The 14,536-nt window shown below is 40.3% G+C and overlaps 1 long non-coding RNA gene across 1 annotated transcript in view; it reads left to right on the plus strand.

Moving 5' to 3' along the window:
* The first annotated feature begins 14,425 nt into the window (after positions 1 to 14,425).
* LOC116880819 overlaps positions 14,426 to 14,536 on the plus strand; it is a 70,747-nt gene continuing 70,636 nt past the window's right edge. The window contains exon 1 of the long non-coding RNA XR_004385288.1: positions 14,426 to 14,489. This is a non-coding gene — a long non-coding RNA (uncharacterized LOC116880819). The remainder of the gene's footprint in view (positions 14,490 to 14,536) is intronic.

Consider the following 14,536-nt stretch of genomic DNA (forward strand, 5'->3'; position numbering starts at 1 on the left):
TCCTGGTTTGGTCACTTCTCTATCCTCCAGCACACCTGCCAGCCGGCACTATCTACTCAGCCAGGTTCAGTGATGGATTTGCCTCCTTGGGACTGCTGTGCACGCTCTCAGGAACTAGGTAGCCTCTGAGATTTTACTCCGTTTGGAAGCTATCAAGCCGGCCAGCCAGTTTCATGGATGTTGGCAGAAGACACGAAACCCCCAGGTCAGAGACAAAACACTATTATTCCCAGCACGGCAAGCACTATGATTGTCCCCCTCTGCCCTCCAAGTTCCCAAGGGGCCATGCACAGAGGCCCAGGTGGGTGCCCCACATGTATCCTGAGCTGATGGAAGTCAACTATGTCAGAATGGGCAACACACAAACCTGCCCTGTGCTCAGGGAAAAGACACTAGTCACCTTTCCAGGCTGTTGACTCTGCAAACCTTCTTGAAAACAGAAGAGCCAATACCTCCCTTGCAAGTCATACAGGACATGAGAGAGACCCGTGAAGAGGGTCTCCTCTCTACATCACTTAAGTAACTGTAAGGTTTACGATGAATGCAAAACACGTTATGGATATGCAAGGGGGACCAGAGAAGCCAAGAAAATCTTCTTTGTTACAAACTATCAGTGATTCCAGCTCCTGATGAATGTTTTGAGGAGGAGCTAAATGTAGAAAGGAAAAAGCATTGGTTTCCCTACTGCCTGTCCAGACAGTTTTTTCCCCCCAATTCCAGCAACTTCTCTAGCACTTAATGTTTATACCCCACGTGGAAGATGTGGGACTTGAGCTTCTCAGGGCTACAAAGTGCACGGGGAGTCACATCAGGAGGGAGTGAAAAAGCAAAGAGAGAGTGTAATTTCGTTTATCCAGATTCATATTTTTCTAACACAGGTGAGAGAGTGGGAGTCATTACTGTTCTAATGCACTAGTCCTTTGCAGATGAAAAGGTCCTCACTGCTTTTCAGAGAGACACAGAGATCAGACATTGGGCACAAAGGAGCAATATTTGTAGATAAATGACCTGCTTTGCAACTCTGGTATATTTAAATAATTAAATATTATTAATTTCAGTATTAAACTATTGATGCAAGGTTAAATATTTTCATGGGATCTGTGTAAGAGGGAGTCAATAAATGGTTTTTAAGGTGTTACCATCTACTGGCATGAGACTAACCAGACCTGAAAGTGGAAAATAGTTTAAGGGGAAAAGCAATTCCCTTGGGATTCTGCTGTTTGCTTTTTTCCCTCTTTTCTCCTTTTCCTGGTGTCCCTCATCTTCCCTCTCCGTCTCCTTCTCCTCTCTCTTTCTTTCTGTGCTTTAACACTGATAGTAGATTTTAAGTATCTACACTACTATAATGAGAAAAAAAAAATCCCTAAAATTGGAAATAACAGAAGAGGGAAATCACGGTGGAGAGCTGGCAACTTCAGACACTGCATAAAAGGACGTTTGTTTCTCAAGAATTTTTCTAGCAGACTTATATAGCTTCTCAGCCAATGTGGGGTGTTTGAATTTCCAGGAGAAAGGAACGTGTGTGTTATTAGTTAAGAAAACGTTGGCTTGAAAAAAGCCAGATGCTTGTGGGATGAGCCTTCGGAGGGAAGACAGCCCCACTCCTGTGACCAAGCAGGTGTGGTAGAAATGGGTAGACCCAGGAAAGACCCAGTTACCACCATCTGGGGAAGGCTACAGTGAACTGATTGTGTTTCTACCACTCTGATTTCAAGTGCCAACCCAGAGATTAGCTGAAGTCTTGGAGGTTGCAAGTGGCAGCCTGGTTTTGGGGCACGTGGGGAAGACCAGGAGACATCAGTGCTGGACCCAACCTAGGGGAGGCTCTCTTGGAAGCCCAGTGTCTATCCAGGGGGGACATGTGGATGGATTTGAGGGCCCCTGAGGTCTGACGCCATCCAGGATTTCTCCACGGGAAAAGGGTAGGGCCCTGATCCCAGTGAAAGAAAAGGCTGCTGGGTCCTTGGGCAAATGGGGAGAATTGGTGCAGAGTGTGAACCCTGCGTCCTGCTGCCCAGTCCTTTCCAGCGGGGGCAGAAATGTGTATTCCTGTGTTGTGTGAGACAGAGAGAGACAGACAGAGAGTGAGAGACAAAGGGAGGACAGAGAATTGTAATTTTTTTCCCCCTTAGGATTATGAAACACATTTGAATGTGAATTTAAGACCAAGAGCTATAAATAATTTTTATTTTCTTTCAATTGGCCAACCTGGAATAAACATTCCTTTGCAGTCTCCTAACCCATCTGCTAGGTGCTCCCATTAATGACGATCGATCCCCAATTGCTATCAAAGTGGGCTTGTTTACCGTCACTGTCAGGGATCTCCAGGCAGAAGAGCTTAATTAGGCTGGTTGGGTGCACAGGTGACTTGCGATGCCATAGACATGGCGATCGTGTTCACCGGGGCCTCATCTTTTCATTCTGTGAATAAAACCCGTGCTGCTCATGATTTTACGACTGGATAAGACGACGCTTGCAAGTGACTTCAGGGTTGTCTCCCCAAGGCGGGGATCTCAACGCTCCAGAATGAGATCGTATGGATAGAAAGACAAGGTGACACGCACGCTTCCCAGCGTATTTTGATCAATGTTTTTGACGTAATCGGCCCAAGGGATGAGATGAAAGTAGGCTCAAGAAAATGAAACAAAATTCAACTTCTGTTATGTGAAACGTAAGGGGCATTTTTATTTTAAGATTTTTATTGATTTATTTTAGAGAGAGTGCAGGCAGGCATGCACACGAGTTGGCGGAGGGGCAGAGGGAGGAGAGAGACTCTGAAGCAGACTGTGCTGAGCACAGAGCCTGATATGGGCTCGACCTCACCACCCTGAGATCATGACCTGAGCCGAAATCAAGAGTCAGACGCTCAACCCACTGAGCCCCCCAGGTGCTCCATAATTAGCATTTTTTAATTGAAGCATTAGGGTGCTTATAGTCCAGTGAACGAGACGGGGTACACAAGATTTATAGCATATGGGTTCAACGCGTTCAGTGTTGTTTTCCGATCGTCTGTGCTGCAGGTGGCTTACCGCCATCCCAATGCCTATCCACCCAGGAAGACATACGTACATGCACGTGCATTTATGTCCCATGAGCTATCTGTTCCAGCAAATTACCCCAGACCCAGAGGCTGAAACTCGTACGATCTCACAGCGCCTGCCCACCTGCAGCTGGACCGTGGCAGAGCTGAGTGCGGTGCTCTACGATGTTCATGGGCTGCACTGCCAGTGTCAGCCAGACAGGGGCTGAGGTCTCATCAGAAAACTCAAGTGGGGAAGAAACCACTTCTAAGTTGCCGTAGTTGTTGGTGGGATTCAGTACCTCCCGGGCAGACGGACGAAGGTCTTCACTTCCTCACTGGCTGTGGCCAAAAGGCATCATCAATTTTTTGATATGAAGCTGTGTCACAGGGTCTGCTGTTCTCCTTGTCATTTTGGTCACAAAGATTTGGAAAATACAGAAAATTATTTTCCATATATACCAGGAAAATATCACCATATTACTAATATACCATTGCCTTATCACACTTTGGTCCCCACTGAAAATCAAACCATTGGTCTAAATGTATATGTTCCTACTGCTCTGGTTCCACATGCACACACACACACATACATATATGTACACACACACGTGTACACATCACATGCAAAGCATGTTTGCAATACTTCACATCTCAATGACGAATGACAAAGCTAAAACAATTATTTTTATTTTTTAAAAAGATTTTGCTTATGTCCAGAGAAAGAGTGAGAGAGAGAGAAAGCAAGAGCACAAGTGTGTGTGGGCGGGTGGCAACAGGCAGAGAGAGAATCAGGCTCCCCGCTGAGCAAGCAGCCCAATGTGGGGCTCCATCCCAGGACCCCGGGATCATGACCTGAGCCAAAGGCAGAGGCTTTAACTCACTGAGCCACCCAGGCATCCCTAAAATAATTATTTTTAAAAAAGAAATTCCAAAATGAACTTTCAGTTCAAAAGGATAAGAGATAGCATTATCTCTTTATTTATTTTTTTCATTTTTTAAAAAGTATTTATTCAAATTCCAGTTAGTGAACATACAGTGTAACATTAGTTTCTGGGGTACCAAGGAATGATTCAACACTTCCATACCACACCTGTGCTCAGCACAACAGGTGCACTACTTCCTTCCCATCACCTGTGTTCCCCATCCCCCCACCCACATCCCCTCTGGTGACTGTCAGCCTGTTCTCTGGAGTGAAGAGCCAGTTTCCCGGTTTGTCTCTCTCTTCTTTTCCCTACGCCAACTGCACTTTATGTAAACAGAAACCTAAACACGATGTGGCGTTCACCAGAGATGTTCTAGCTTCCACTGGCTTGGGAGACCATGGGTGACATGTGTCATTAGAAAGAGAGGGGGTTGTCTGCTCTAGCATCGGTACCCAAAGTACATCCATGCTGCCCCTGATACTCAACGTCCTTTTCTGCACCTCCCAATGCAAAATCTCTTTCTTTTCAAAGACTAGATTCTCTGAAGTTTAAAGTGTGAAAGTAGGAACATAAGTAGGGGAAACGCATGGGACAAATTTACTGAGGCAGAGTCAGGCATGGGTCAACCATTCTGGAAGCATAAACGTCTGTCTGTTCTATATCACATACCTAGATACAGAAAGTTATACGCATGTGTGCATACATGTCAAGAAAAACAAATATATATAGAAAGTTATAGATGCACATGTAGTTATTGTGTCTGTATAGTTCCAATATACAGAATGATGTGTATTAATAATGAAATGATGCGTGCATTTTATAAATATAATGATAACATATTATATATAATTATATTATTATAAATATATTAGGTATAACAGATATTTATGTATTTGTAGATAAGATATATAAGTATTATTATAATATATATTATATATTAGTATATAGTATATATTATATATTAATACATAATAAACATATATTTTTATATTATTTATTTAATATATTATTTAATATATATGAATATTTTATTATATATAAAATAAAATCTAAAATATATAATATTGAACGTATAAAAATATAATATGGTACAATTTTATTATATATATACTTATATATAGTATATAGTATATACTATAACATGGTTTATAGTATATAGTATATATACTATATAGTGTATATATAGATATATGAATACCTATTATATAATATATAATTATACAATATACAATTATATATTATATAAGATACAATTATTATATAATTATATAATATAATTGTATATATAATACAATAATATATATAATATATAGCATTATATATATATTATATATAACATTATATATAATATATAACAATAATAATATATATTGTATAATTGTATACATAATACAATTATATTATATAATTATATAATAATTGTATCTTATAAAATATATATATTATAGTATATACATATAGTATGGTATAATATACCATTCTATATATCATGCAATATGGTACCATACTATATTATCATACGTGTAATATATATATTTTAGACTTTGGTCTATAATATAGACTTTAATATAATATATAATTACATAATATATATTATTTTCATATATTATATATATAATAATTTTATATAGTATATATCATTATATATAATATACAATTAATTTATTTTATTATTCTAAAAATATTTTATTTATTTATTTGACAGAGGGAGAGATCACAGGTAGGCAGAGAAAGAGGGGGAAGCAGGTTTCCTGCCAAGCATAGAGCCCAATGCGGGGCTCGATCCCAGGACCCTGAGATCATGACCCGAGTAGAAGGCAGCGGCTCAACCCACTGAGCCAACCAGACTCCCCATATAATATACAATTATTTTATAAATATTATGGTGAAATGTAGCAATATATACTATACGAGTTAATATATATGATATAATACATATCATATATAACGAATTATAATTATATTTATAATATAAATATAAACACTGCTTTATAACTGTATAAATAAATGTACACACAATGTTATATGTATGATTATAGTATATTGTATTTTATGAATATATATACATTTATATATAAAATAGAGAGGGGTTATATATGATATGTATTATATTGTTTGTAACCCTGTATATTTATTATATAACCCTATATAATATATAACCTTATATATATTATTAAAGCTATGCAGGGGTGCCTGGGTGGCTCAGCGGGTTAAGCCTCTGCCTTCGGCTCAAGTCATGATCCCAGGGTCCTGGGATAGAGCCCCGCATCGTGGTCTCTGTTCCGTGGGAGCCTGCTCCCCCCACCACCGCCTGCCTCTCTGTCTACTTGTGATCTCTCTCTCTGTCGAATAAATAATAAATAAAATCTTAAAAAAAAAGAAGAAAAAAAAAAGCTATGCATAGTATGTATAAATACATACATAATATAAATTATAACTATATGTGTATTTGTAGAATCCTATGTATATAACCTAGCCCTATTTTCGATATAAATATATATACATTTTCTCTAAGAGATATATATGTGTGTGCATGTATTTATATATTTAATTCCCTGTAACCTAGAGAGAGGATGTTTAATGCACATTTTTCATAATTTTCAAGTGTGGTGTGTGTTCCTACTTGTCAAACGGACGCAGGGCTTGTGGAAGATTCTCTTAAAAAGCCTTACACAATAACAGTGAGACAGTTGCCGCGAATGTCATTTAGGAATGAGCTCCAGCTGTATGGGATTTAGAATTCTCGGTTTTCAATACAAAAGCTATAGTTAATGGCTTTCTCATCGACAGTGAGTCCTGTCAAATTCAGGAGCTGGGATACTTTCTAAAACTCAGGGCCATTTAAAAGTCATTTAGGCTGATCATACCCAGTGATGAAATAACAGCCAGGGAAAGAATTTAAAATAATCACGTGGAAAGTCAGCATGGAGAATATCTCTGTATAGTGGACGCCTGTTACATTATTAATGGTGTTTTATGGGTTTAAAATAACAAGAGGACAAAAGCTTAGGAAAGACTGGAAGTGGACCCTCGCTGGTGACGATTTAATGAGTCCCATTTCTGAGATGCGAACATTGCATTAGGGGCAGGCACAGCCTTCTTATTGGAAAATATAAGCTTTAATGTATTTCCTTAAAGCTTCCTAAGTCTTATAAAAACACTTTACCTACAAAACCGATGAGGAGGGGCACCTGGGTGGCTCAGTCATTAAGCATCTGCCTTTGGCTCAGGTCATGATCCCAGGGTCCTGGGATCGAGCCCCACATCGGGCTCCCTGCTCAGCGGGAAGCCTGCTTCCCCCTCTACCACTCCCCCTGCTTGTGTTCCCTCTCTCGCTGTGTCTCTCTCTGTCAAATAAATAAATAAAATCTTAAAAAAAAATCGATGAGGAAGGATTAGACAATCGCTTGTGTCTCTTCCCAGTAAGTGTCTATAACTAATTAACATGGAAGAAAAGGTCTGTACCTTACAGCTCTCTTAAGTGATTGACATGAATTTGAAATTCATTATAATTTAACATAGAGGGGTCTCAAGTTTTCTTTGTATCATTGAAAGGACAAGGTTATATATATAGCAAGGTTGTGTATATATATATATACACACACACACACACATATAACAAAGTTATATATACATACAAGGTTATTTGTAAAACACTAAGGGAGTAAATATTTTTAAAGTTTCCGGCATTTTCTGTTATTCAATCTATATCGTTCATCCTATTAAAATCTAATCATTAGATCCACTTTGGGAGTATTACTACTTAAATATTCTATAATAAATTAAGTACATAATGAAATTTAATTATATTTGTTATACATAATATATGTCTGAATCTCTATCCATTTATTATATATCTATCATCTATAGACAGATATTTCTATATCTCTATATCAATATATTCTATCTATATCTATATGTATAGATATATCTCTCTATCATCTATCTATTGATCTATCATATAGAAGTTATTTCATATTTTTTTAAAGATTTTATTTATTTATTTGACAGATCACAAGTAGACAGAGAGGCAGGCAGAGAAAGAGGGAGTGAAGAAGGGTCCTCGTTAAGCAGAGAGCCTGATGTGTGGCTCGATTCCAGGACCCTGGGATCATGACCTGATCTGAAGGCAGAGGCCTTAACCCACTGAGCTACCCAGGCGCCCCTTCATATTCTGTGCTTTCTCAAATTTATTAAAATTCATGGTCTGACGTGGTCTCACAGGACTGTGGCCACTCAAAGCATTTACCATCATAATGTTGCAGAGATTTTTTTTTCCAAGAGTGTGTCTACAGGGGTAAATGAATGCAAAAAAAAAAAAAATACAACAAATAAATAAATACATAAAAATAAAGTGGGATAGTTGTATTGATAAGAAAGGCTATTGATTAAAAATATTTCAGCATTACCTGCTTATGGGCAAAGACCACATCTTATTTTTCCATCGTAGGTGTTTGCAAAAGTTCTTGGAATAAGCAACAATTCTCAGATTCATGTTCATTAAATAAATGAGTAAGAGTAGCAATCAGCAAGTTACTTAAGAACAGCCCCACCTCAATCCCCCTACCTCTGAAATTGTCATATCAAGTCCCCATTCCCCAACCCCTTCATTGTAAGACTATAATCATGGCTTCAATTTCCTCATCCCCAGGATCCCACTCATGAACCTGCCTACAACATTCAGCAGAAGGCTGTCCATAATCCGTTGAGTCCCAAATGCAACGGTCGTCTCGCATCCTTCCCCTTATGATTTCTGCAGTTTCTGCAGCTCTGCACACAGTGAAATCCTGCCCAGTCCTCTGGGAGTCGAAACCCCTCCCTTGAATTCCATACCACACCTTGCTTTGCCAGAGCTCTTGAACAGATGGCACCAAGCTGCTGCTTCGTGCTCGGGCCGCCATTTGGACGCCTACTCCAAAGTCGATTGCTCCAAAGACCTGTCTCTCCGTTTAAGCTAATACTTTCTCTCTTACACACCAAAATTCCAAGTATCCCATGCATCTGGTTTGCTGTCAGATTTACCGACCCTACTCTTAAGCTTTCTATTCCCATCAAATATCAACCTTCTGAGGATCTTTCAGCATCTCAAGTCAGAGTCTCCAGTTTTCTTCCCACTCAACTTCTTTTGGTTTTGCATATTATCATTGATCGTAGCCTTTCCATCTTGCCACATCAAGGCATCTTCTAGACTCTTCTCGTTCTACAGTCCCAGCCCATCATTAACAACCTTCTAGGATTCCCAGTCTTGCAATTATTCCACTCACCTCTTGGTTTTAACTTTTACCATTTCTACCTTAGATTGTGAATGCTACAAAAGATTACTAACTGGGCTCTCCTGTTCTAGAATGTTCCTGCTATAGGCTATCCCTAAGATGAAGCCAAACCCTGAACCCACTCTGAAAGTAAATCTGTGCCTCTCATAGGCTAGAGTCAGCCATGATTCCAGTCATTGGATGTCCATGACCCTCCATGACTTGGTCTGACCGATGTCTCGTTATTCTTCTTCAGGAATGCTATGAACCTACCACGACCTCACCACCATTAGTATGTTCATGGTTGAATTTAAAGTCTTCCTATGAAAGATGCATTTAGCAAAAATGCAGGTCCCTAGAGCTAACTCAAGACCCACTAGATCTGGATCTTCAGCATGGAGTTCCAAGCATGGAACAAGCTAAGATCCTTAGGCAGCTTGAACTTTCCGAACCTCTGCTCCGAGTTCTTTCCTCTCTTCCACACTATGTTTGCTTGGAATGATTTCCCACCTCTGCTCTCCAAGTCCCCAGAAAAACCTTAGTTACAGATGAAAGATTTTCTCATCTCTCCTTCAGGAAGCTTGTTATGCTTCTCATATGCTTCCAAGATGGTGTATACCATACATTACCTTGGATTTTACTGACTTAACACCCTCTTAGACTTTAAGCATCCTGCATATTATACATATTTATATCTCCAGTACTGTGTAGCAATTAATCAGGTAATATATATTACTATTATATTAATAATTATTGTTCGATTTTGTCATATTTCTGTCTTGTTGTAATCCTTGTATTAGCTGAGTCATGACTTAGTATTGCAATGGCCCACCTGGTTTAGCCAAGACTGCATTTAGGGTTGATTGTATCAACCCCACAGGAGCATGAACATTATCCCAGAATCAGGTGGATGGAGACAACAAGATGGAAACATGAAGAAGAGCAAGGGTACAGTGGAGATGGTCAGGCTCCTTCCATTTCCTCTGTACCAGACTCAGTTCAGGTCAATGGCTCTTTTTTGTATGCCATGGGTTTATATCTTTCCATGACCTGTTTCTTCATCTTGGCGCACACTGTGCGACTAGATTTCTAGTGGGAGCATAGAGAATTATACCCTTATTGCTCCCAGAATTCTGGATTTAAAATCTTTCCTACTCCATTCATCACATTACAATCTGTTCTCCCAACAGGGTAAGAACTGGTGTGTTTTGGTTCTTCTTCTTTTGACCCTGGTCTCATGTGATTAGGATTAGGGAAAATTATAAACTCATACAATTATACATTCACTTTTTCTTAACAAATTACTCTGCTAAAGTATTTTTTTTTTTCAGGGGTTCGGGTTTTTTTTTTTTTTTTAAGTATTTTGTTAAAGCACAATAAAATCATTCAGACCTCAGGAAACAGGTCTGCTACTAAACCAATCCACCCCCACACTAAGACAGACATTAAGATCTTACCCATGGATCCAAGATCTCCCTCCCCAAGTGCACTTTTTTTAAGGCTGCCTTAATGTATTTAGACATGACCTCTCCTACACCCACATCAGTTCCTGTTTTCCTTTTCTTCTCTCTCTCCATTACTCCATTTCTCTAGGACACCCGCCCTCCCAAGAGACTCAGAAAGTATCCCTTTGTTTTCAGAGTTTGGTCCCCTCTAGCTCATTCTCCACTGTGATTGTCCTAAAACGGAAATCCGATTCTTTCTCTCCTACTGTGACTTACACTATGTACCCAGTGCTCCACCATCAATGTGATAAATTCCATGGGGGCTCCCAATGGCATTCAACATCCTCTACACATAGGTCCCAGAACACACCTTCACCCTCTTGTCTTACCTGCCCCGTTGGTGCCCGGCGTGCCCTACTCACACCACACCCTCTCTGCTTCCAATTCCCACCAACAGGTAGTCGATGCTATCTGTTATCTGCCGAGTTTCTGTAGCGTTCTTCCTCAACTTCTGCAGCTGATCAATGGCTAGGTACCTCTCTTTCAAAGGAAGACCCTTCCTTCAGCATTCCCACCTCCATGCATCCCTATGAATTCAGGCATCAGAGCATTCTCCCCATACCTTGTGATCATTTCCTTTTCTTACACTATTGGCCGCCTTGCCCACCAGACCGTATGCTTCTTCAAAAATAAATGGGTGTGTTTTCCTCACAAATGCATTTTCGGTGTTTAGGATTATGCCTGTGCTCAACGAATACTTGAATTTATAAGTCAGTGAATGAATTAATACATTCTTGGCAAAGCCAATGAGTTTCAGGCCTCCTATAAAATATTGTGTTCGGATGGAGTCCCTTTTCCAAGCTCTGCTTTGGGAAATACATATGTCTTCTATTATTGGATATATATATATATATATATATATGTAACTTATTATATAATATGTATAATATATATAATATATATAGTATGTATAATTGGAAATATATATAACTTATATAATATGTATAATTTATTTATAATATATAATATATAACATATATTAATGTATAATATATAATATATTACTATTATATATGATATATATGACTTATATAATAAGCTATATATGACTTATTAAATATAACATATTGTTTTATTATTATATAATACATTATTATATATAATGTATTATATAAGTCATAATATCATATATAATAAGTTGTATATAACATATGACTTATTATATAATTATTATATTGTTATATATGACTTATTATGAGTCATATATGTGTATCTATATAATAAATATATATAATTTGTTATTATATATAATAAGTTTTATATATACATATGCAGACATAGATTTGTATACATCTTTTTGGTAAAAGGTGTTTTCATACATAGTATCTCACTTAATCATCCCCAGAAACCCACAAAAGATCACTTTAAAATCACACTTTGACGGCTGTAATCTCTCAGATTCACAGACTAGGACCCACTTTCCAATATGTCAAAGCTAGCAAGGGTAGACACTTAAAATGAAAGCAAGTAACCTGACTCAGTATCCATCACCTTCCCCTTTATTGCCTTCCTAACCCACCATAAGTTTTTCTCTCAAAACTTGGGAAGAATCCCTGATTTTTCCAACACAGCAAGTACCGACTGCGGGCTGGATGCCTACTTCGGCTGTCTAGGCACAGAAGGCATGGTGACGATGTCCTCTGGGTAGGGGACATCACCTTTTTCCTTCAAAAAATACATTTCCGGGCACCTGGGTGGCTCATTGGGTTAAAGCCTCTGCCTTGGGCTCAGGTCATGATCCCAGGGTCCTGGGATCGAGCCCTGCATTGGGCTCTCTGCTTGGCAGGGAGTCCCTTTCCCCCCTCTCTCTCTGCCTGCCTCTCTGTCTACTTGTGATCTCTGTCTGTCAAATAAATAAATAAATAAAAAATCTTTTAAAAAAATAAATATATTTCCTTTAATAAAGACACCCTTCCATAGATACACCCTGTGAAATAATTTTAGGAAAAGCAAGCTCTGATTTAGGGCTTCTTGAATGTTGAGTCCTGTGTTAGCTCCTATCACGATGACACAAGCAAGTCCCTACTTCTATCTTCTCCATTTTACGGATGCAGAGACAGAGACAGAACACTTAAATCCACGCCTAAGGTCATGTGCAACTTGAGCCCCAGCAATGTGGTTTTAGCATCTGCGTTCGTACAGCGTCCCCTGACTTATCGGTTAGAGACCTCAGACACGGCCCATGCGGAGCCAGCTCCCTCCAAGCCAAGGATACATATCAGGTCCTACCGGCAAACTTGAAGTTGGCCGGGGAAGGATTAACTGGACCCTGGAAGCAGGGTTGAGATGTTTAACTATAACTGGCCAAATCCTAAAAACCTCTCCCAGTGCTGTATTCATCCAAAACATGACTGTGTCCGAAAAGAAGCAAACAAGAGGTATGGACCCATCACCTGGGCATCAGGGAGGCTCTGTCCTTTACAGACCTTCCATTGCAATTTGATGAAGAAAAAAAAAAAAAAAAAGAAAGAAAGAAAAAAGATACTGTTGCTTCCAGTGTAACCACACCAGCACCCTGTTACAGTAACATATTTGTCAGCCCAACCGCAGGGCTCCTCTCTGCCGGCCTTCTTGCGGTGCAAAGCCTCCAAGAGTTAAAGATGTTTGCAAATACAGTAGCGTGTTTGGGGTGGAGGAGAGCAGAACCAACCCCAGTGGCAGCCGGCTTTCTTCCGCGCCCCAGTGGCATGGTGGCCCCGCGTGACGCGCTCACCTGTTTCGCCACCCCGGCCCCGGGGATCTCTGTTACAGCTGGTTTGCACTGGGATTAGCTGCTCTTTGCATCGGCTTGGAGCTGTGGATGTGGTTTCTGTAGTGATGGGACCCAGTGCGGAGATCCATTGGCTGCCGGCTGTGTAAATTTCATTCAGTTTGGTCCAATAGCAGAGGGGGATCGGGGAGACATCAGGAGCTCTCTCTCCAGTCTCCCCTCTCCCTGGCAGACCCGTCTCTGTCTCTCCGCACAGAGCTCTCATTCAGACCCCGCTCTGCCCTTCCTGCTCTCACTGGGTGGCTTTTTCCTCCCCTTTGGGGCCGAAACAACCAATTTCCTCCCAACGGCCGCGTCGGTGGTCCCCACATTCCTCTGGAGGAGCAGATCTAGGGAAGTGGGGGGGGGGTTGGAAAAAGCACAGACTCCCGGACTCAACACAGCCTTCCTGAATCCTACCCTCCGTCAGGGTTCCCTAGAAAAATCTGGATGTGTTGAAAACAGCCGTCCTGCCAATGCAGCTCTTCCACGACTAAGGTAGGTGCCGTGTTAAGATGGGTCTCTGGGTTATGGATGTATTTTCCAAGCCCTTTCAACACTGGGACGTGCGTGTGCGCCCCAGCCAGAGCCTCTCCAAAGGCGCTCGAGTTCCACTTCCTCCAGGCCTTTTCTTTCATTTTATTTTGGAAATTCGGACAAGACTTGCGCCCATCTGCCGCTCCATTTCTTAGGTGTGGGTGGGAGTGTGGACGGATATGTGGGGCCGGTCCTGTGCCAGCTTCATGCACAGATCCACAGTAACATTGCATTAATTTTTTTTTTTTCCTTTTGACTTAAAAAAAAAAATTGGGACCCCCGGGGTTTGGAAGTATTTTGCTGCAATCAGCTCTTTGAACGGCCCTGGGGCCGTGTGTGATGTGTTTACAAAGTAGCGCTGCCTTACATACAAATAAACAGAAGAGTGTGGCGGGGAGAGGAGGAAAAAAAAATTATCTGCAGTAGAGGGAGAGCAGGAGCAAAGCGTCAGTTCTCTGCAAACCGGGACTGGAGATGAAGACAGGACTACTTCTGGAGACTGTGAGCAGCCACGAGCTTTTTTGGCTTTTTTTTTTTTTTTTTTTTTT

This window comes from Lontra canadensis, unplaced genomic scaffold (genome assembly GCF_010015895.1).
Source record: "Lontra canadensis isolate GAN:19392208 unplaced genomic scaffold, GSC_riverotter_1.0 scaffold68, whole genome shotgun sequence".
Lineage (NCBI taxonomy): Eukaryota > Metazoa > Chordata > Mammalia > Carnivora > Mustelidae > Lontra > Lontra canadensis.